This window comes from Numida meleagris, unplaced genomic scaffold (assembly GCF_002078875.1).
Source record: "Numida meleagris isolate 19003 breed g44 Domestic line unplaced genomic scaffold, NumMel1.0 unplaced_Scaffold338, whole genome shotgun sequence".
In the NCBI taxonomy this organism is placed as follows: Eukaryota; Metazoa; Chordata; class Aves; order Galliformes; family Numididae; genus Numida; species Numida meleagris.
In genome coordinates, this window is record NW_018364565.1 from 40308 (window position 1) to 62369 (window position 22062).

General features: G+C 44.2%; 1 pseudogene; it reads right to left on the bottom strand.

Moving 5' to 3' along the window:
- Nucleotides 1–209: 209 nt before the first annotated feature.
- On the bottom strand, nucleotides 210–9023 carry LOC110391278 (annotated as a pseudogene).
- Nucleotides 9024–22062: the final 13039 nt, after the last annotated feature.

Below are 22062 nucleotides of genomic sequence, written 5' to 3' on the forward strand. Positions count from 1 at the left end.
TCAATGCCCAGAGGTGAATAGAGGGGGAAAAAAATAAAAAGAAAATGGAGAGAAAGAGGTAGGCAGAGGAATGGAAGAAGAGACATGAGCCAGGCTTTTAGAAAGGCCAGGCTTCCTTCTTCCTGCCAACATTTGCTAGAATAGTTGAGGATGTTAGGTATTCTGAAAGCAGTGGCCTGAATATTCCTCTGTTATCCAGTAGTTTTTGAAAGAACTTCCTCAGAACCATGATCAACACCTTTAGCAGGGGGGGCACCTTCTGCCACAGTAGCGGCTTCCAAAGCCAGAGAGGTCAAAACCTCCAGAGGTGATGGGCACACCCTCAGAGCTGAGGATGCTGCCAACAGCAGCGGAGGTGGAGGATCCCACAACAGTGTTCTGTGGGAAGGAGCTGAGGATGGGTCCGGGCAGGGTCACCACCACGGGAGAGGGCTCAATGACAACGTTGGAGTTCTGGCACTGCCTGACACAGGGCTCATTGCAGCTGCTGGCCAGTGGGGTTGGGCCGCAGGGCTGGCATGGCACACACTGGGAGTAGCAGGACATGTCTTGGGGCTGGAGGTAAACCTTGGAGAGAGAGTTAGGAGGAAGCACAGTACATGAATATGTGAAGAGCAACCTGGATACCCTCTCACAAAGGAGCCAAGGCAACGCAACTACTGAGGACACAGGTGGAGGCTATAACAGGAGGTCATATCCCTTTGTCATGCCAGGGGCCTACAGAGAACAGTTTGGCCCAAGGAGACTCTCTTTGAGTGCTTAAATCACAAGCCATTTAAGCCGTGTCCCAGCCTCTCTGAGCAGACCTTATCCCCTCCATATTCTCCCATAGCAAGGAGCTTCAATCCCCAGCATAGGACAGAGACACTATCCAGTAAGATACCCACTGAGGCAAAATCTCACTTTGGAGGAGGAGAGAGGGCTTCACACTTACCTGGTTCCCAGAGAGAAGGAGGCAAGAGAAGTGGATGTGAGAGCTGGGAACTGAGTTGCCTTTTATACTGGTCCTTCACTGCTGAAGGCCCAGAGGTACCCTTAGCAGAGCTAATAATTTTCTGACAAGCTCACCTTGAATGCAAAGCATCACTACTAATGATATGAGCTGTGCTTTAGTTTCCTTCAGTGCTGCCTTTTCATTTCCAGATTTATGTCATGCCCATCCTCTAATGAAGGTTTTTTTGAGTGCTGAGATGAAAGGCCCAAGGATTTTTAGGACAGGATTGCACTGATGAAGCAGAAAACTCAGCTCAAGTACTGGACAGGTCCTGAACAGGCAAGTAACTTTATCCTGGTTCACTGAAGTGGGGCTGTTTGAAGTACTACCCTCAGGATAATTTCCAGCAAGTATCATCTGGATACCCAACTCTTCCTATGCATGAGAATGTGTCATGTCCTTTTCTTTCTCTGCCTCCTCAGCTTGCTTTAGTGGCTACTTGTTTTGGCCTTCCCATAGGTATAGATTTCCTGCTGGTTTTTAACCCATCCCATGTAACACTGGAAAAGAGTTCTTGACTCATTTGACTTGTCCCCTCTCTATGCTATCTGTGAACTCACAGAAAATGCCATAGAATCATAGAACAGTTTTGATTGGAAGGGTTCTGAAAGGTCACCTAGTTCCTTCTACCTACCATGAGCAGGGATACTTGTCACTAAATCAAGTGGCTCAGAGTCCTATCCAGCATGACCCTGAACATTGCTAGGGATGGGGCATCCACAACTTCTCTGGGCAACCTGTTTCAGTGAAGAACTTGTTCCTAATACCTAACCTAAATCTGCTCTTTTTTTACTTTAAAGCCATTACACCTCCTATCATTACACTCTCTGATAAAGAGTTGTTGCAGATGGAAAATAACTACACTACACTGCACTTGTAGGAGAGAGGCTAGAATATATCTATTGATATAATATAGATACAATATAGTGATTTAACAGCTTTATTGTAACTAAGGCAGCAACTTAATAAGATTTGAGATGGACGGATGCACTTAATTATTTACTGCATAGAGGGTAGGGTTAAACACACACATACATCCCACTGTGCACAGTGCTCTTGTCATACTAAGTCCTACTGGTGCAGGAAAGAGTTGGCCCTGGAAACAGCTGTTCTGGAAGCTGACTAAATTAGCCATGAGCTTTTCTTTCTGCTGGAGCAAACATCTAAGTGTCTGCAGCAAGGCCTTCTGGAGTGACAAACAGAGCTTAATCTTTCTATCATAGTGAAGGTGTGTCAGAAGAAGGGACAGAACAAGGGAAAATCAGAAGGAAAAGAGAATGAAGAAAGGGGATTGTCTGTCCCTGAGAGGGAAAGGAAGTTGGAGAAGTAACTTCATGCAAGGATCACGCTGCTCTGGAGGCCAGTGGGAGGATGATTTTAGCTCTTTCCTCATGCTTGGAAAGTACCAAATGTGTGAGAGAAGGTTCAAGGTTTTGAGACAAGCAGGAAATCTAGTAGACAAAAAGTATATTTGTTGGTTTGTGGGTATACTACTAAGTCATTCCAAAATGACAGTCTGTTTTTTTATTTTTCTAGCCATGTTACATACTGATAATGATTGTCCATGGGACTAATCTTTACCACATCTTTCATGTTTGTTACTTCCCAGGTTTGCTGAAAAACAAATGCCATTACTTAGGTTGCCAAAGACTGGAAGACTCGTTGAAGACTTAATTGTCACTAAGGGATGCAGACAGAGGGTCTACATTATCCTTCTCTGTTAACAGACTCACATCTTCCATGTTTCCGTGTCTACTCTTGCAATTGAAAAGCTGTATATATGTAGTGTCTGCAGAGAAGTCAGGAGATGGTTTTTCCACATAGACATCCGCAGGATCCCAGAACTCCAAAGTGTCCTCCATAAAGAAGCTCACTGCGTTGTTGACTGAGGGACCAAAATGAGTCACCAAAATGAGCAGGCAGAACAAGAGGGGGACTGTATAAGGTATAAGAACAATGATTTTATCTTTCCCACTTCTTTCTTTATCCTCCTTGCTAAGTCATTTCCAGCAACTCTGCTCTTGAGGAAGGTGGATTTCTGACTGTCTCATATACAAACAGGTGAATTGGTCTCAGCATTCAACTCAGATCATTGTGATTCCACTCTTCATCTGTCAGAAGGGAGTTGTGCTATAACTCAATTCCAACTCCATGTTTTACCACTGCCCAGAGACCCTCTAAACAGCTTGTAGTGTTTGGACCTCACATGCTGGAATCAAGACACATCCAGAGAGATGAGGGACACACTATGAGAAAATAACATTTCACTTCCAATTCCATGCCTTCTCAGATAGTTCCTTTGCCCCTGAATACACACTTTGGGGCTGTGCCTTCCTTCTGTACAGCCTAGCATTTTCACCAGGGAAGCTTAGCATGGGGAGATGTTTCCTACATTAGTGGCACAGATTTACCCTCCATTATCTTGATACAGATCCTGTAAGTGTGGGTTCTGTTGGAGGACAAATTCCCCATGGAACAAAGCTCTAGTATCCCAGAAAAAGTGGGGAGATGGAGATTTTCTCACACTGGCAAATCCGCCACTTCAGGTCTCAGTGGAGTCTCAGTCTCTGGGTACAGCAAAAAGTGCCCAGGGCCTAGACAGTTGAGTAGAGATGGTGGCTCTGATCTGAATCATAGTAGGAGGAGTGTGAGGGGACCATTGCCTAGTACACAGGATCCTGCATGCCTGAACTCTTATTTCAAGTTCAGCAGTGCCTTCAGGAATTCCTTCTCTGCACACAGGAAATGGTGGTTCCCTCAGGATGACAAACATTTTAATCACTACCTTGAAAGAAAATTTTAGTATGACTGAAGAGAGTACTTAAATGTTGTTGTTAATAATGAAGATGCATGTCTTTCATACAAACTCAGGGAAGATAAACATGAGAAGATGGAGGTCATGAGGCTGCAGAAAGCAATGAATTGTTTTTGGGTACCATTTGGGCTATCATTCTCCCAATGATCAACAACACATAAACTGACCAAAAAGTGGGAATTTCCTGCAGGGATGCACAGGGAAGAGGTGCTTTGTGCAACTTAGGGCATGCAAAGCTGCAATAGATCCTAAAATTGTGGTACTCCATGGATTATGCGTTCAGCACCTCGACCCCTTCATTACCCTGCCTCACCACTGTGCAGTCTGAGGCAGGTTTAGTAAGGCCAAGGTGTAGATCATGGGTGTCCAACCTTTTGGCTTGCCTGGGCCACACTGAATGAAGAGGAATTGTCTTGGGCCACATATAGAAGATATAATAGAGATGATGTATATAAGTAACAAAACTTCTACTTTGTTGTTTTTTTTTTTTAATTAAAACAATAAAGACGGCAACAAAAACATAAAATTAGAGGGATATTTGATCTTGTTTTTGTGAAACTAATGCATAAATGTCTGGTTCTATGGAAATGGTTGCAGTTCTTAGTGAGTTCTCAAGGTGCTCATCAGAGATTTTGGATCTGATTTACTCTTCCTGTGCTTAATCCTTTACAATAGTTGTTCACAAATGTATGTACTGCCAAAAAAGTGATGACATTAATAAGGCATGATTGTGAAGCGAGGGATATTTCTCTGCAGTAAGATAAGGCTTATAAAAGTTTAGCAAAGAGACATTATCAAATTTTTGAGTTCAATATCTGATTGTAACTCTAAACATTCCACTTGAAAATTTGCAGGTAATATATTTGACTGAAGATGGAGCTGCAAATATATAAAAAAATTGATTTTTTTGGCAATCTTGAAACCTATTCACAAATTCCTTTATCAAAACGGAAAGCGAGACAATTATTACTTGTATGTTGCCCCATGTGGTCAGAATAGCAGAAACATGAATAAAATACATATTGCAAAACTAATTAAAATACATTGCAAATTATTTTATACTTCTTGTGAACTTTCTGAAATATTGAAAATCACAAAATTTGTCTGCATCAGATGAGTATTCTGAATATTTCTTCGACAGTTAATGTGTTCCCTTATTCAAATATTTTATGAAATAACACAATCCATGTTTAATAATAAAATAAGAAAACCTTCGCATCTGCTTAATAACAAAAACACGTGTCTTCACAGGCATACACGCATGTATGTAGGTTGAAATATTATCACTGTGTTTTACTCTCTAAGTGGCACAAGATCCACACATGATACATGTAGGTTATAATTTGACTGAATGTTTGTGGTGAGTGCAAGTGGTGGAATTAGCACTGTACTGTGCCCTCCTCCCCACTGTGTTCTGTTGTCACCTATTCAGTCCATGCACAAGCTATGTGCAATCAACTCATTAAAATATTGTTAAAAATCACACAATTTTAAAAGCTTATGATCATGTGGGTCTGCATTACTAGCTGTCCAGGGCCTGCAGGCTGTGGGTTGGACACACCTGGTATAGATGAAAGCTCTCATAACTGAGCTGGGGAGAAAGACCCTCTTCCTGGGTTTCATATTTTTTTCTAGTGAACACAATCCCAGAGCTCTGAATGTGCATGGCTGCCTCAGTGGTTGCTCCTAGCCAAAGCCTCTGATGTGCTAAGGATTTGGTCCAGATGGTGCCCACAAACACCAGCCACTGCAAGAGTGACCCAGCAGAGAGCTGGGTTTGTTTCACTATCATCCAAATGACACAGCAAGACTCAAGCTGATAACTACTCTTGCACAGAAACTCTCTACATTAGAGACTGAATGTGTCGGTGGGGTGTCCTCAGGGATCCTGGGACAAGAATGCTGTCACAGGCTTAGGGAGACAAAGTGCCATATAGCAGCTGTGGGACTTTGGGCACTGGTGGCTCTCCTACACCTCATGGGAGTTTTGGGTTCACAGGAAGTGAAGACTCCATTGTGTAGCCTGGATGTGGCTGCTATCAGTACCAACTTGTGACTTACCCCAGCTCTGCATGTCTGGGCACCAGCTGGGCCATGACAGGTACTGTTACACTGCATGTAATACCTATCCCATCTGCCTGTGCCCATGTGTGCTAGCCATGAATCCTATATCAGGTGATGGAGGGGAAGAAGATGAGGCTATGGGCTGTCCCCTGGGGTATTAGGTTGTCCCCAGGACTATAATCTTCCCGTCCTCACCCACTCGTACTATCCTTTGGTGCCATCCTCTGTCCAAGCCTCCTATCCTAGCACAGATCCACCCAGACCAAAAGACAATTCATAGAATCAGAATGGCTTAGGTTGGAAGGGATGTTAAAGATCATCTAGTTCCAATCTTATTTCCATGGTCTGGATTCCTGCATCAAAAACCTATGATGCTGTTAATCAACCTCATGATTTCCTGCAACCTTGTACTCCTTCCTCATTTAAGAGTAGCTGTGGCTGGGTTCACATTCACGAAGCATGCTCCAGGGCTCAGGGAAGATTTATCCAGGCAGAGAGCAGCTCAGGAAAGGCAAAGACCTATTTTCCTATTGCCTATTGACTTGGGAGTAGCCAGGGATGTCCTTCTGGGCTTGAATGAAAAGGGCACAAAAGACAATCCACTGCACTGAGTCCCTTACTTTAGGAACAATGAAGAGTCCCCTTGTACACTTAAACTATTCCTCTCTAAAAAGCTGCATTATTTTGCTAAGCAGATTTGCCACAGAGGGAAGTAGGACTTGGGGATGCAGAGCTGGAGGAAGAACAACTTTAATGAGTCTAAATATGGAAAGAAGATGCACTGGGGGCAGCTACTAGTGTGGTGATATTCCTGCCTGCCTCACAGAGGGAGAATGGCCATCAGTTTCCCCCCTAGGGTGGTGCTGGGAGGTGAAGACAGCAGAGGAAGGAGAGAGAGAAATGAGTAGAAGGAAACTTGGACATTGCCTGTGTTTTCAGAGAGCCCAGACTGGCCAGTTTCTGCAATTCTCTGCAGGTGAATTCAGGAATGAATGTCTATTCTAAATACAATGGTCTAAAGCCGTCTTCTGTCAGCTATCACTTTCTGGGTTCCTAGTGTTCCTTCTCTAGAATCTCCTCCAGCAGCTTTAGCAGGAGAGGCATTTTCTGCTACAGTGGCAGCTACCAAAGCAGGAGAGACAGCAGCTGGCATACCTGCCACATCTTTGAGCAGGACATGTCTTGGTGCTGGAAGCGCACCTGGGGGAGAGTAGAGGGAAGCATATGAGAGGCAGCTCTATGCCAAGCCATGGGAGGAGAGAAGGCACCTACTGGTTTAGCATACATTGCCTAGCTCAAGGCCCAGGATCCACTTCAGATAAGTCCGAGCCTCATTCTGTAGAATACCTTCTCTCCTCTTTTATATTCAATGTGAAGAAGCTGCCATTCCCCAGCTAGGACCGCTGGTATCAGCTTAGTCATTCATTAGGAGAGCGGTGATCTTGAAGAAGGAGGAGAAATAGCATCACATACACCTAATCTCCAAGGAGAAGGAGGCAAGAGAAGTGGATGAGAGAGTAGAGAGGAGCTAGCTTTTATAGTAGTCCTGCACTGACCCAGAAACAGTCACTCTTTGTAGAGGTAGTTATTTTCTGAGTCTCATGTCAAATGCCAAACATCTCAGCTAATGATATGGGTTGAGTTTTGGTTTCCGGCATTGTTACCTTTTCATTTCCTGGCTTATGCCACATGCTTTCACATAAGAAGACTTTTTTAAATGCAAAAGAAAAAGCCCAAGGACTTCTGGGACAGAAAAACATCAGTACAGGCAGTTCAAGTGCTGATGATAATAAAATTATGGAGATCATAACTAGCTCCATCCCCTCAAAGCTAAATTGCTAAATATATTTTAAAAAGTTCTACAAAGAGCATTATATGACTGTATGTTTGGGGCATTTTTCTAAATCTTTAATTGACAATAATAATGTTGTTTTTTAAATGTCATTCAGAGTTACCATTTGGAATTCCTTACTGAAGCCTGAACTAGTTCTTTTGTGTTGATTTTTTTAATCTATCTAGTTCTGTTTCCTAATCTATTGGACCACTATACTGGGTTCATATTTCAAGTTTTCTGTGGCAGCTTCAGGGGTGGCCTCTGCGAGGAGAGTCCAGGAGCTGCCTTCATTTTAGACAGAACTAGTTCCAACCAATTCCAAACAGACACAGTGCTGATATCTGGCTGATACTGGGGTAGCTTCCTGAGAACCAGGGCATGTGATCATGGGGCTACTTTCATCTGCCTACAGAAGGTTTCATGGACTTCCTGATTAGGTGGCCTACAGTAAACACCTGTAACACTGTCACCTATGTTAGCCTGCCCTTAATCCTTACCCACAAGCTTTCAACTCACTCTTCATCCACCCCTAGGCAGAGCTCAATACATTCCAGTTGCTCTGTCACATGAAAACAACTTTACACCTTGCCTTCCAGGCCTGTCTTTCCTAAAAAGCACGTAGCCATCCCTGACAGCATTCCAGTCATGCAAATTATCCCACCACGTCTCTAATTGCAGTGAGATCATGGACCTGTGACTGCACACAGATCTCTAATTCTTCCTGTTTATTCCCCATGCTGTGTGCGTTGGTGTACAGGCATTTCAGAGATGTAACTGAGCATGCAGGTTTGCCTGTAGGGGTGCAAGAAGTTCCTCTATAACTGTGTCCTATATGCACTTCTTTGTCTGCTTACACCTACTGGAAGCATCCCGATTTGAGCTGTGTTTTGCTGACTACTCTGTCTCTATAAATTCCCTTCCCCCATCTTTCCTAGTACAGCTCTTCTTTCCAGGCTGGCCAACCTGTTGGCTAAGACACACGTGCCCTGCTTAGAAAGGTAGATCTCATCTCTCTCCATCAGTTGTTGATCTTCCAACAGGGCCCTCTGGTCATAGAAAATAATACGCTGTTGCCAGCACCTTGTGTTGCCAACGTAAAACAAATGCCAACAACCATTTGTTAACTTGGAAAATCCTCCTCCTCCTCCTCCTCCTGTTCTTCCCCCTTACTGGCAGGATTGAGTAGAAAATTACCTGAGCTCCTGGATCCTTACTACAATTTCCAGAACTGTGAAATCTTCTTTGGTGGTTTCTGATTTGCCCTTGGTATCATCTATGCCCACACGGATGAGCAGCAGAGGGTAATAGTCTGACATGTGGACAAGCCTTGGCAATCTTTCCATGATATCTCACGTTCAAGTCCCTGGAAAGCAACAAATCTCTCTACAAAATTGATCATGTTGGCAGATTAGTGCCTCTTTGCCTTGCACCAGGGTGTCACCCATGAAAATCACTCTGCTTCTTCCAGTTGTTCCTACCCCAGCTGCAACACAGTTGCAAGTTGCAACGCAACTTGGCAAGCCAGTTTTCCCCAGGTTGAGTCTATTTTGCCCATAACAATAACTGGTGAGTGATCCATCTTTATTTATCTCAACCCATGAGCTTTTCCACTTTATTCTTCTGTCCTGTTAAGGAGCGTTAGTGAGAGAGTATCTGGGTTGACATCTGGCAGCCAGACAAGGTCAGTTCACCACAATGACATCTCCATTTCTCTATGTTTTTACAATGACTATGATAAGTAGAAGGTCCATGAGTATTTGTGACTTAAATGCTTTTCTCTGTTTTATATCTGTGCTTTCAGGAGTAGCCTCTTTCTCCCAGAGTTGTTCCCCTTGATTTTGTACCTGCGAACTAGTAGCACATTTACAGCTATTGGCAGAGCACAGCCCAACCTTCTGGCATAGCCTCAAATAAGCAAGGAGAACCTTAGGTCCGTGTAGGAAGAAAGCTGTGAATGGGAGCTGCTATGCTGATAACCTTTCTTCAACTCTTGCTGACACTGTTGGCAAAGATCATGCATGAGATCTGGCAACAGAGAAGAAACATCTGCTCTCTTGATGATCTCAGACCCTTTTCACCAGCATTTCTTTCCCCAGCCCTCCATTCCTCATTGCCTCTCTTTTATATTCAGACAGTCCTCAGTGCTTCACAGGTAGACCACCAAAGAGAATATAGGCTGTTTTCAGCCTTTGCAAGCCTAAAGCACAGGATTTTTAAAGTGGATGACCTAATCTCTATCCTGCCTAGCTCATGTAATACTGCATGCCATGGACACCCATTTTCACCTGTATATCAGCACTGTGTCATGATTTAACCCTCGTAGGGGGATGATCACCTTAATGCTAGTGCTATTGTCATATACTAGTGCTATTGCAGCTAGGACATTTACCAACTACAATCCCGAACCGGTTATGTCTATCACGTCAATAAATCATCTTTCTTTTTAAATGTTTATGAAACAGTCCAGTGAAAATCCTGGAGGCACTCTAGCAGACAGCCATTTTTGAATCTATCCAGTGAAAGCCCTTGTGTTTGGGGAGCTCTGGCAGGTAAAGTCAAACTATACTCGTAACATGACAATTATCAACGTTATTTTCCTTGTAAGTCCAAGACAATACCATACCAGCCACTATGAAGAAAACTAACTCTCTCCCAGCCAAGTTGGGATGTTATCTCTGTAATAACATCCACTGACATGCAGCATGGGCCAGTAAAGGCTGTTCCAGTATTCCATCAGATTCCTTCACAGGGGTACTCATGGAATTGTAGGAGCTTCTCAGCCTTTAATTGTAAAGACGAATGGAATAGACATAGGTTGCTCAAGCTCACTAATTCCTTGAGTATAGTGTTTTTTGCCAAGTTCCCAAGTGCACAGACTTTGCTCCACTGAATTTCTTGAAACTTCCTGTTTCCTCTGTCCTCAGAAACAGGTCACAGCCAGGTAGGGTGTGTACAGATGAGCAGACTTTGCTGTTAGCTGAGAAGATCTGTGGTTTGCACTCTGAGAGTGGGACAGAGTGAGGAGCAGAAAATGGCTGTGGCATGGCAGGAGGTTTACTACCAAGAGTCCATGTTGCAGTCCCTGCTGAGCTGGTCCTCACTCCTGCTAGAAGATTTGGAACCTGAGCTTTGATCATACCCAGGTGTACTGACAATGCCTTTGTCCCCTCTTTGTTGAAGGCGATTATTACTTTTGTTCACTTCCTAGGAACTTCCCATTGTCCTTATCCTGATATTTCTTGGATTTTATCTCCCTTGGTTGCAGTAAGACCACTCCAATGTTTTCCTTACTTTCTGCCTCACTTTTAAGGAAGGGGACAACATTTGGATGAAGTGTAGCCAAGGTATCATGTCTGCAGCCACAGTGGTACGAAAAACCCCTTCTTATTCAGGGGCCACATGTCCACCTTGAGAATGCATTTGACAACTTTTTAATTGCTGTGAATGTACTCCAATAGGTGAGTAATAATTATGTGAAACCCTGTAACTCCCTTGTGACCTTGTCAGTGACTCAGTGATTTACATCCATGGCTGCACAGGGAGCTTGTGCAATAAGAAGACTCCTCACCAGCTTCAGTCACTGAGACTGAGACAACAGAGATGATGCTGTGCAGATGGAGCTCTCTCCATTCTTCCATGGTATACTTGTATAGAGTGTTTTGAAACCACCAGATGTGGCTTGACTGACAGAATGGATGTCTATTCACATCTGCACCATATGTTTCTCCATCATGTCAATCCATCATTTTTTCTTGACCAAAAAACATTTTCTTTCTTCTTACTCCATGAAGTCATGCCTTCCTTCTTCTGTTTGTGTGAAGCCAATTGTGATTGGCCATTGAAATATGTAGGACACATAGTTTGTGAAGTTGATATTAGCCACCAGACCACAGGATGTTCAGAAGAGACTTTGGATTGATCTGGAAAGGAAATTTGTTACAAATATAACCTAACTGCCTTCAGAGAAGTGATAAAAAGACTCCAGAAGTTATCCGTAGTCTTATCCGAGGCATCGGCTCAGAAGACTCAAAGCATACCTACTGTGGACTTACAGGCCCTGGGGCCAAGTTTGTTCTTCAGGGGCTGCTTCAGTGCTTGTGCTGGGTTGGCCCTGGATAGCAGCTATATACCCATACAGCCACTCAGTCACACTTCCCAGTGGAACGGGAGAGAAAATAATTAGCACAAGAGCAAGAAAACTTGTGGGCTCAAATGAAGTCAGGGAAATCATCAGTTATAGTTGCAGGCGGAGTAGACTTGACTGGGAATTTAACATTAAATATTTAGATACAGATTTGGGCACTGGGAAACAAAGATGACAAACATACACACACTCAAGAAAAACACATCTTGCGTTCTTGCAAGAAACAACTTCATTCCCACCTGGCTAGTCTCCATTGCCCTTGTTATCACCACAGATTATATTCAATCCCTTTGGTGAGGGAAAAGGCAACACAGGAGGCTGGGTTGTGGCCATTACAGTTTATTTTTGACTCTGCTTGTTCCTTGATCTTTTATTCTTCTTTTCCTCCCTTCTTGTTTCCTTTGCTCTAGCATGTGTCCTGCACAGGATGCAGTCCCTTCAGGGAAGTACATCCTCCAGCAACTGGTTACCCATGGCCCTCAGTCCTCTGGGAACTGTCACTGGCTACACCATCAATTTCCCTCTGTTGACTGTTCTTTGTTGTTCCTTCTCTCTATTCATGATCTTTTCTTAAATATATTTTCTCAGAGTCTTCACAAACTCTGATTGAGTCAGAGATGTTACCAACTCCCCTGAATGACTCAGTTGAGCAAACACAGCAGAGGACTGAAATATGTGAATATGGAGCTCCCAGCTGATCATGAAGAACAAAAGGAAGGACTCAGAAGGTGGAATAAGGAACTGGTTGCCTGGTAGTAGCACAGTGACACTACGTGCATGTATGGGAATTGGATAAGAAATGCCAGTGATCTGTTGGAATTGAAATTATCAAGAGAACTGAGGGTTAAAACAAAGGTGTCTCTACGTTCTTTGGCAGCAGTAAGAAAGCAAAGGAGAGCGTGGGCCCATTGCTCAGTGGGGCAGGGCACCAAGTGACAAGGGATTGGGAAAAGGCCGACAAATTCAATGCTTACTTTTTTTCTTGGTTTTCATTAAAAAAAACTTGTCTTCAGACCTCCACAGTCCCTGGGCATGCCAGCAGAGCATGTGGAAATTAACCTGCACTCACAGGAGAGAAAGAAGTAACTAAGGAAACTTAACAGACTCTGGAGACACATGAGTCCACAGAACCAGGTGGAAGGCATCTAGTCATTGCATGGCTGCTCTATTCTCTTTGAAAAATAATAGGGAGAAGTTTCTGAAGATTGTAAAACTACCTCCATTTTCATAAGGGCAGAGAAGAGGGATGAAGTGCAGGCCAGTCAACCATCCTGTGGTTACTGGAAACATTAAGGGGTAAATCACTCCAAGAAAATATTTCTGAACACATGAAAGGCAAGAAGGTAATTGGGAGCAGTCAGCTAGTGTTTACTGAGGTCAAATCATTCCTAATCAACTTCATTGCCTCCTGTGATGAGTTGACTGTCACCGTGAACAAGGGGAGGGCAGTGAATGTCGTGTACCTTGATTTTAGCAAGATCTTCAGTACCATCTTCCATAGCTGTTTATTGCCAAATTGTTGAGACATGGCAGGATAAGTGGATGACATGCTGCGGACTGCCATGCTCAAAGTGTCATGACAAGTGATGCAAAGTTTACCTGGCAGGTAGTAATTAGTAGGGCACTTCAATGATCAATAATAGGATCATTGCTGTTTAACATTTATATTAACACTCAGAAAAATGGAATGTAATGCACTTTCAGGAAACTGGTGGAGAACACCAAATTGAGGGGAGGAGTTAATAAGATTTGGGACAGGTCTGCTAGTCAGAGGGACCTAAATAGACTGAAGAAATGGGCTGATCAGAACCTCAAGAAGTTCAATAATTACAGTGTTAAGCTCTTGGACCTTGGGAGGAACAAATCCATGCACCAGTGTTTGCTGAGGGCCAACTATCTAGGAAGCAGTTTAACAGAAAAATACGTCCTAGTGGACAAGCTGGACTGGAGTGAGGAATGTGCCCTTGCAGCAGAGAAGGCATACTACATCATGAGTTGTATTAGTCAAAGTATAGCCAGAATGTTGAGAAAACTGATCTTGTCCTTCTGTCTGGGACTTATGACACTGCATCTGGAGTACTGCATAAATTTGCGGGCTTTCCAGTACAGGAATAATGCTGACATACTGCAGTGAGTCTAGCAGAGGCCACCGTGTGTGGTTCAGGGGATGAAGAACCTGAAATGCAGGCAGGCTGATAGGGCCTGCTCACCCTGGGGAAGAGAAGGCTCGGGGTAAATCTTGGCTTCTACAGCTACCTGATCAGAGCAGATAGACAAGACAGACATGGACTCTGAAAGATCTAATAAAAAGAATTATACACAATGAATATAATCTCGCTCATGAGGAAAACGTCCTCAGACATACTGGGGGATTTCTTGCAGTGATTTCCACCTGATCCATTTGTCCTGGCCTGTTCTCACATGGCTATAAAAAGGGCTGGGTGACCCTGTCAGACTGAGAGGACAGGAGTCCCTGCAAATCTTTGCATATGATCACTGCTGTTTCTATCTTCTCAATGCCTCGGAGAGCTACTCATTCATTTCCTAGCTACTCAACTCATGAGCATCAAGGAATTTATCAGTCTACTGGCCACCCTCGGCCTCCTGTAAAACGTAGATGCCTCAACTGAGGATAGCGGAATCACAAAATCATAAAATGGCTTAGGTTGGAAGGGACCTTAAAGATCATCTAGTTCCAACCACCTTGCCCAGGGCCCCATTCATTGAAAGCCTCCAGGAATGGGGCATTCACAACTTCTCTGGGCAGCCTGTTCCAGTGCCTCATCTTCCTCTGAGTAAATGATTTCTTCTTAACATCTTACCTAAATTTCCCCTCTTTTAGTTTAAAGCCATTCCCCCTTGTCTTATCGCTATCAGACCACAAAAAATGACTCTGCAGGGCTGCTCTCAATGAGTTTTTCTCCCACCCTCTAGACGTACCTCATTACATTTGCATGTGCCCACTTTTCAAGCAAGTCCAGGTCCATCTGGATGGTGTTCCTCCCTTCTATTGTGTCAGCTGCACCACTCACTTTGGTGTCATAAGCAAACTTGCTGAGGGTTGTCCTGGTTTTTGTCAGTATTCCATACCACAACATCATACGGCAAGATGCTGGGTGCTGGAGCACAGTGCACTGTGGAGCTGCACTTCCTGGTCCTGTGTTTCTAGCAGTCTCATGAGTTCTGTCTCACCAAGAGGAAGTTACATTGAGAAGAAACTGACTATGTTTCCCAGGAAGCCTCCACTACTCCGTATGTGAACTCCAATTCCAGGTGACGGGGGCGAACTCTTTGCTTTCAGAAAGCACATTAGCAGCATGGTCAGCCTTCTCTCCCATTTTTTGATTTATTTCCAGTAACTCTTTTTTTATATAATTACCTCACATTCTTTTACCATTTGTAGTAAATTCGTTATCTCTCCTTATCTTAATTGGATCATTTTTGTTTTTCTTCTTCCCAAAAAGGGGATGGGAGAGTGAAAGGAGACAGGAAGGCTTTCTCTCCCTTCTTTATCCCTCTGTAGCACATGAAACCACAACAAGGGTACACTGTCTATGTCACTGAAAAAGATGTTGATGAGTACTGATCCCAAGATGGATTCCTAGGGGACACTGCTCGTTACTGGCCTCTACCTATATGTAGAGCCTTTGACCACAACTCTCTGGCTAGGACCATCCAATCAATTCATTATCCACTGAATAAGCCAATTTTCAAATCCTTATCTCTCCAATTTAGAGATAAGGATGTGGTGCAGAAACATGTCAAAGGCCTTGCACAAGTCCAAGTAGATGACATCAGTTGCTCTTCCTTTGTCCACTGACGCCATCACTCCATCACAGAAAATCATCAGATTGGTCAGGCACAATCTGCCTTTTGTGAAGCCATGCTGGCTGTCTTGAATCATCTCTTCATGTTGCATATGCTTTAAAATGTCTTCCCGTAGGATTTGCTCCATGATCTTCACATGAGACTCACTCACATGAGGCACAGACATGAGACTCACAGGCATGTAGTTCCCTGGGACATCCTTTCTCCTTTCTTGAATATGAAAGTGATGTTTTTATTTTTCCAGTCACTGGGGACTTCACCTGACAGACATGACTGTTCAGATATGATGGAGAGAGGTGTGGCAATCACATCAGCCAGTTTCTTCACAACCCTGGGAATCATGCCAACTGGCCCCATGGTCTTATACACATTCAGGCTCATGAGGTGGAACTGGACTTGCTCTGCTCTTACACTGGGAGGGATTTTGCTTCCCTAACACCTATATAGAAGTTAAGTGACACGAGAGATATGGGAAGCCCAAGTGGCAATGAAGATCAAGGCAGAGAACTCATTAAGTACCTCAGTCTTCTCCATGTCCATTGAAACCAGTTCTCCATTCTCATTTATCAGAAGGGGTACACTCTCCTTTGCCTGTCTCTTCTGCTCATTGTATCTAAAGAAACCCTTCTTGTTGTTTTTCACATCCCTTGCCAAGTTCAGTTTTATCTGTGCCTTTGCTTTCCTGATCCCATCCCTTCACATCCAGACAACATCCCTATATTCTCCCAGGCCACACATCTCAGCTTCCACTGCTGATACTTTTCCTTTTTTTTCTCTCAGCCTGACCAGCAGGCCCTTACTCAGCCATGACATTTCCTGCCTCATCTGCCTGATTTCTTATTCTTGGGAATGGAGAGCTGTTGTGCTCTCAGAAAGGCATCTTTAAAGTGCCGCCAGCTCTGTTCTGCTCCTTTGTCCCCAAGGACAGCTTTCCAGGGAATCTCTACCAACAATTCCTTAAAGAGCTTGAAGTTGGCTCTCTTGAAGTTCAGGGTCCTGATTCCACTCTTTGCCAGGCCTGTGCTCCTTGAGATCACAAACTCACCCAGGGCATGGTCGCTACAGCCCAGGCTACCTTAGATCTTAACCCCTTTAATGATCTCTTCCACTTTGGTGAGTACCAGGTCCAGCAACACTTCACCTCTTGTCAGTCTGTCCAATACGTGTACCAGAAAGTTGTCATCAATGGACTCCAGGAGTCTTCTGGATTGCTTGCAGCTCACCATGTTGTTTTCCCAACAGATATCTGGATGTCTGAGATCTCCCATTAGGATGAGAGGCTGTGAGCATGACATCCTGCATCTCAAGCAAGAAAGCCTCACCAACAGGCTTCCCTTGTCCAGGTGGTCTGTAGTAAACCCCGACCACCAGATGTTCTTTATTGGTCCAGTCCTTAATTTTAAACCATAAGCTCTCAACCTGTTCATAACTATTTCTCAGAGACAGCTCTTTGTAGTCTATTCACTTCAGAACACAGAGGGCAACTCCTCCACCCCTCCTACCTTGCCTACCCTTTCTAAACCTTATAGCCCTGAATCATGGTATTCCAGTAATGTGAGTCATCCAACCATGTTTCTGTGATAGCAATAAGATAGTAGTTTTCCAGTCCTTGGACCCCTCATCTGCACATCGTGCTCTGAGTCCAGGGAAATATTTCTGGGCCCAAATGCAGTAAGGGAAAGATATTGTCATTGGCAATAAGTAGTCTGAAGTGTCATCCTCAACTCTAAGGAATAGTGCCTCAAAGGGATTGAATGCACTGAGTCCCATCATTCTCTTCTAGCAATGATGGAGTGCACTTGTGCCCATTTTACCTCTCTCGAAGTAATTCCTTTCTACTTGGACATCTTCAGAGAGTGCCCACAGACGCAAGGACCACACAGAGCCACAGACTGTGATGCAGCAGAGTTTAATGAGTCTAGTGGCAAAAGAAATGGCTCCAAGGAGAAGCCTCAGGGAAAGGATCACCGTAAGCAGGTGAGAGAGTCAGTGCTCCATAATGAAGAGGGAGTTCCCACAGGACAGCCAACTGGCTGCCCTGCAGAAGGAGAAGAACCAGGAAGTGCCCCCTTATGCTGTGTTTGAGGGACCTCATGGCCCAGAGGAGTAGTAAGTAACAAAGAAAAAAAGGAGCAGGGGATGCTCAGCCTCTGTTGAAAGCAATCACCAAGATCTCTGTTGTCAATCCAGCATCATCTTCTGGGTTCCTTATATGTGGGCATCCTTCTCTGAGCTCAGTCATAGCTCTAGCAGGGAGGGCACCTTCTTCCACAGTAGCAACTGGTAATACAGGAAAGGTCACAGCACCCAGAGTTGATGGGGACTCCGTCACAGCTGAGGATGTTGCCTACAGCAGCAGAGGTGGAGGATCCCACAACAGTGTTCTGTGGGAAGGAGGTGAGAATGGGGCCAGGGAAAATCACCACCACAGTAGGGGGCTCAAGAACAACGGTAGAAGGTTGGCATTGTCTGACACAGGGCTCATTGCAACTGCTGGCCAGAGGGTTTGGGCCACAGCGCAGGCATGGCTGACAGGGCTCACACGGCAGGCACTTGTCGGAGCAGGACATGTCCTGGGGCTGATGGTAGACCTGGGGACAAGGGAAGGGAAGAAACAGCACAGGGTCACCTGAGGAACACATTGCAACCTACACCTGTTAGAGAAGAAAGGTAGAGACTGTGCAGCATGGCACAAGGGTTTCTTTGTCAGAGCCCACCAAAGTCCTTCAAATAGCAACTGGGCCCAGGGATGTTTCTGCCTAGACTCAGCCTTCTTACTATACAGATGGCTTCTTCTCTTCCCTCTCCCATGACCAGGATCTCAGAGCACTAACAGAAGACCAAGGATCAGCTACTGCGTAAGATGTCCTTGAAGGCTAGAGATGAAGGTGAAGAAGAAAGGAGATTCCAACTCACCTGGTTCTGAAGGAGAAGGAGGCGAGAGAAGTGGCTGAGAGAACAAAGAGTTGGGCTAGCTTTTATACTGGTCCTGCACTGCCTCAGGCCCAAAGGCAGTCTTTGCATAAGTGACAATTTTGTAATATGCTCATAATGAACGGAAAACTTCTCAGCTAATGACATGGAATGTGCTGCTGTTTCCCTCTATGCTGCCTTTGCATTTCCTGGTTTATGTCATGCCCATTCCTTCACGCATGCTTTTTTGAGAGCTGCAATGAGATGCACCAAGATTTCCCGGATACGAATGCGTCAGTGCAGTCAGAAGACATGGATTAAACACTAGAGATGACATCCAGAGATGTCATCTTGGGGGTCTCTGGTAGGGCTATTTGCTGTGCTGTTCAAAGTAAGGGGTCCAGATGTTCCCAGCCCTGCAATGCTCATTTGTTCACATGAGAAATGACATTGGTTCCAAATCAGAACTAAAGAGCATAAAAGGAGAAATAACACTTTCTGCATTTCTTCTTATGGTTTCAGATACATTTCTATGTATTTTTTTTTGTATCAGTCTTTTGAGAAAGAGACAACAGCTATGGAAGAGAGCATACTGCATTCAGACCTTATGTCCCAAAATAATTAAATGAGGTTTAGATAGGTAGGAGGGGACAAAGCCCTCTAAGCCACACAAGGAAGGCTAGGTCAAAGCAAAGAGAGATGAACTACTGCAGAAGGCCCCGGCAGGAATTAAGGAGAAAATATTTGGTAGAAAGCATAAAAAGAAGGAGAAGCAGGAAAACTTACCTCTCCTTCAAATGAAAAACTGACTGTTACACATGTCAGTAGTAGATATAGAGACAACAGATGGAATCAGTGCCTGGTGAGATACTGCTGAAAGCACTATAAACTGTCGAACTGTTGTATGAGATTTGACACGAGCCTGCAATAAAAGGCATGGATCAGCTTTATTTATTCTTTTAGATTACAAAAAGTGAGACAGACAGTGGAAAAGGGAAGAGCTGATGAGGTGACAGATAGAGGGATGTATGGACAGGCAGTGTAAATATGAGTTTCTGGCTTCTCATATCATGCACAGAAATGGTCCAATTCCCAACACAAACAGTCATCTTGGTGTGAGACTGCATAACGATGCAATTAAACTTCTCCAGCAACAGTTCCAATCCCTGTTCTAATGGCACATGTTCTGATACAATATGAGGCCCTCAGGTGCCTGGCCCCTTAAAGTGCTATTGCTGGTGGATAATCATCAATTCAGATTCAGAGCTAGGGCAGATTCAGTGAGGTTCTTCTTTTCATTGTCTGCAGAGAATGCCCTGTTACTTCTCTATGTGGGGGATGCCAAGCTCCAAGTTAACACTGTCTCTGTAAACTGAGCCCACATCATTGCCTGTAGCATGTAACACAAAGGTGCCTTGGGAGTGGTTATATCTCTGCTTGACCGGTTATTATCTCTGGTGAGTCTGGGTCTCTGACTCCCCATCCTGTGCAGCAGAGAGATTTATCATTAAGAACACCTCAAGTGACTTTTACAGCTGAAATCAGACTTGAAGTCTGGGAAAACAGTCAGTGAAACAGACATGGGTTCAAAAGGAGACTGATTTTGGGGAAACTGATGATTAGCATTGGAGAAAAGGATCCTTGGTAGGAGATATGACTGTGTTTGTATTTTCAATCCTGTATATTCCATCCTGCCCAACACAGCCCAAGGGAGGGGAAATGTCTTCCTGGACGTGCATAGGAGGATAAATGAAATCCTCAGCAGATGAGTAAGACCCATGAGCCAAACAGGTGAGAAGATTTCCTATTCAAACCCTGGAGCTATTCCACAGCTTTTCACATCTCTTCTCCAGCTTTGGGTAATCACCATTTCTTTGTGTGAGGATTCCCTGTGTTCTCGCTTTCTGCCCAAGAAGAAACAGCTGGTTGCCTAGGGGATCATTTTCTCTCTGCTCCTGTGTTGCAATGCCTGCTTTGGGATTCAAAGAGCTAGCCCTGGAGTGCAGCTGTGGTGGAAGTTGAGAAATCCAGACATGGTCCCTGAAAATTTTTCTTCCCTGAGGGAATAAACATGAAGGTGTTTACAGTGAGACATTCTGAGGTGAGATACACCTCTTTGTGCTGAGGATGGTGGTGGGCATTGGGGAGAAATTTCAGAAGGAGACACTAGACATCCAGATACAGAAGTAGGCAAAACATGAGAAGAAAAAAGAGGAGATGGGAGAAGGGTGATGGGTGATGGGAGATCTCTGTGGGAGACTGGAAGGTGGACAAAGTGAGAAAGTGAACATTTGCATCTTTGTGGGAGGTTAATGTTGGTTATCTCCTTGTGCTTCCCAAGCACAAGGAGACAGAAAGACATTAGGATTCAAAGGTTTACAAGAAAAGCCACCTCAACAGTAAATAAACCAGAATATGTGGGCAATACTAATGCACAGCATCAAGATACTTTATATGGCTCTAATGTTTTTGGTACTCTGAGTACCTGTGATAAGGACTGTGAGGGATGTTTATCTTTCCCTGTTCATTGATCCTTATAACTTCCTGAAAAAATGAATGCCTTAGTCCTCCTGTAAATTTTAGTGGGAGACCATTCCATGGCTTTTCAGTCATGGAGAACTGTGGGAAAAAGATACGAAAGAACCTGCTCTCTTAACACGCTTATTGTTTCTGTTTTCTTGGCCTCAGCTGGGGCTGGAGAGCTGGAATAATCTTGAGGCTGGAGAAAACTCAAAGATGAGTTCTTTTTGTGCCCATGAAAATGATTTCTGCCACTACTTGTTGCCATGAATAGATTATCTTGTCAGATTAGCAGTGAAAACTGCTCACCAGAGGTCAATGGCTATAACTCCTGTCAACCTATGGTTTTGAAGAAATTGGGAAACTGCTCAACACAGCGTTATCCTCTTGAGACCTGACTGAAGAGACATGAGTTCCTCTGGGGATGGGTACCTTTCATCTTAATGTAATATTGACAGCTGCTTTGGGTAGCAGGAGAATAGAGACTGAAGACAGCACTCCTTGGGAAGTATTTCTGTAGGAGGTAATGGGCACTATTTTATTATGGATCTATGCTAATCTGTTGTCTCAGACTTCCTGTCCAAAGAGACCCACTGCTTTGTTGTTTCTGTCCCTGGGACTCTTGCTGCAAACCAAAGGTCCAGGATCTTTCCCTTCCACCACCTTGTATCTCCTTTTAGTTTCCCTGCACGTGTTGAACTTTGTTTTTTTCCCAGATGCCATGGAGCAGACCATCACCGCCCATCAAGAAGGACAAATTATAGTAGAGAAGAGGGACACCATTCATATCATCTGTACCTACCAGTTCTCTAACTTTAATGGCTTGCTAAGAAGGCCTCCAGCTGGTCCTGCAGTTTGAATGAACAGTTTGTAATAACCTCCTTTTGGATACTTGTAGGTCTGCAAAGGACAAATGCTTGTCAGACATTGGTGTTTTAATCCCGACTGGA